This window comes from Mus pahari, chromosome 1 (genome assembly GCF_900095145.1).
Source record: "Mus pahari chromosome 1, PAHARI_EIJ_v1.1, whole genome shotgun sequence".
Taxonomy (NCBI): Eukaryota; Metazoa; Chordata; class Mammalia; order Rodentia; family Muridae; genus Mus; species Mus pahari.
Genome location: NC_034590.1, coordinates 72731709 through 72732813, shown reverse-complemented (window position 1 = coordinate 72732813; position 1105 = coordinate 72731709).

Genomic DNA, 1105 nt, shown 5'->3' with positions numbered 1-1105 from the left:
GCCCTTTGTAACTCAAGCTCCAAGCAATCCACTACTGTCTTCTGACTTCCATGAACATGTGCATCATGCACATACACACTCTTTTTTTTTTTTTTTTTTGGTTTTTCAAGACAGGGTTTCTCTGTGTAGCCCTGGCTGTCCTGGAACTCAGAGATCCTCCTGCCTCTGCCTCCCAAGTGCTGGGATTAAAGGCGTGTGCACCACCACTGCCTGGCATGAATTAGTCTTTGAAGGAATGCAAAGTTTCAGATTGTGATGATGTAAAATTCCAGGAGATAACCAGGCTGTCAGTTCACAACACTGGGGATGTACTTAATGCTGCTAAATCCCGCTTTTAAAAATGCAAAAGTAAGGCTGGGTATACTGGCACACAAGCTCACGATTGTATGATCGCCTTGAGTGAGTAGCCAGTCAGGGCTACACAGTTTGAGCTTTAGACCAGCCTGGTCTATGGAGTAAGACCCTGTCTCAAAGACAAGACGAGACAAAACAAAACAGGAGCGGAAGAGATTGCTCTGTGCTTAAGAGCACCGCTGCTCTTCTAAAGTTCCTGGATTCAATTCTCAGCACCTACACAGTAGCTCACAGACACATAACTGTTTCTAGGGAATCAGGCTCTGGAGGAGTTTGCCTCCACTGACACCAGGCATTCACGTGGTGCACAAATATACATACAGGCCAAATACCCATATACATTAAATATAAATAAAACAAAAAAATAAAGGCACAATGTATTGTCTATAATTTACCACAATAAGATTCCCAGACAGTTTTAGAGTAGAATAGGGCATGTGTGCCAGTGTTACCAGACAGACAAGAACTGACGAGGCTGAGTGAGCTCAGGCCTGGGGAATCTCAGAGATCTGGGACTGGTAAAAGTGTGCCTGCTCTGGAACATGTAACCACGACACCCCACTGAAGACCATGGACACTGAGTTATGAAGCATAACACCTGGAGACTCCCGAGGAAGGCTTTCTCCCCACCAGCCTCTCTGCTTCTCTCTGCACTTTGCTCTTTTTTTTTTTTTTTTTTTGGTTTTTTGAGACAGGGTTTCTCTGTATAGCTCTGGCTGTCCTGGAACTCACTTGGTAGACCAGGCTGGCC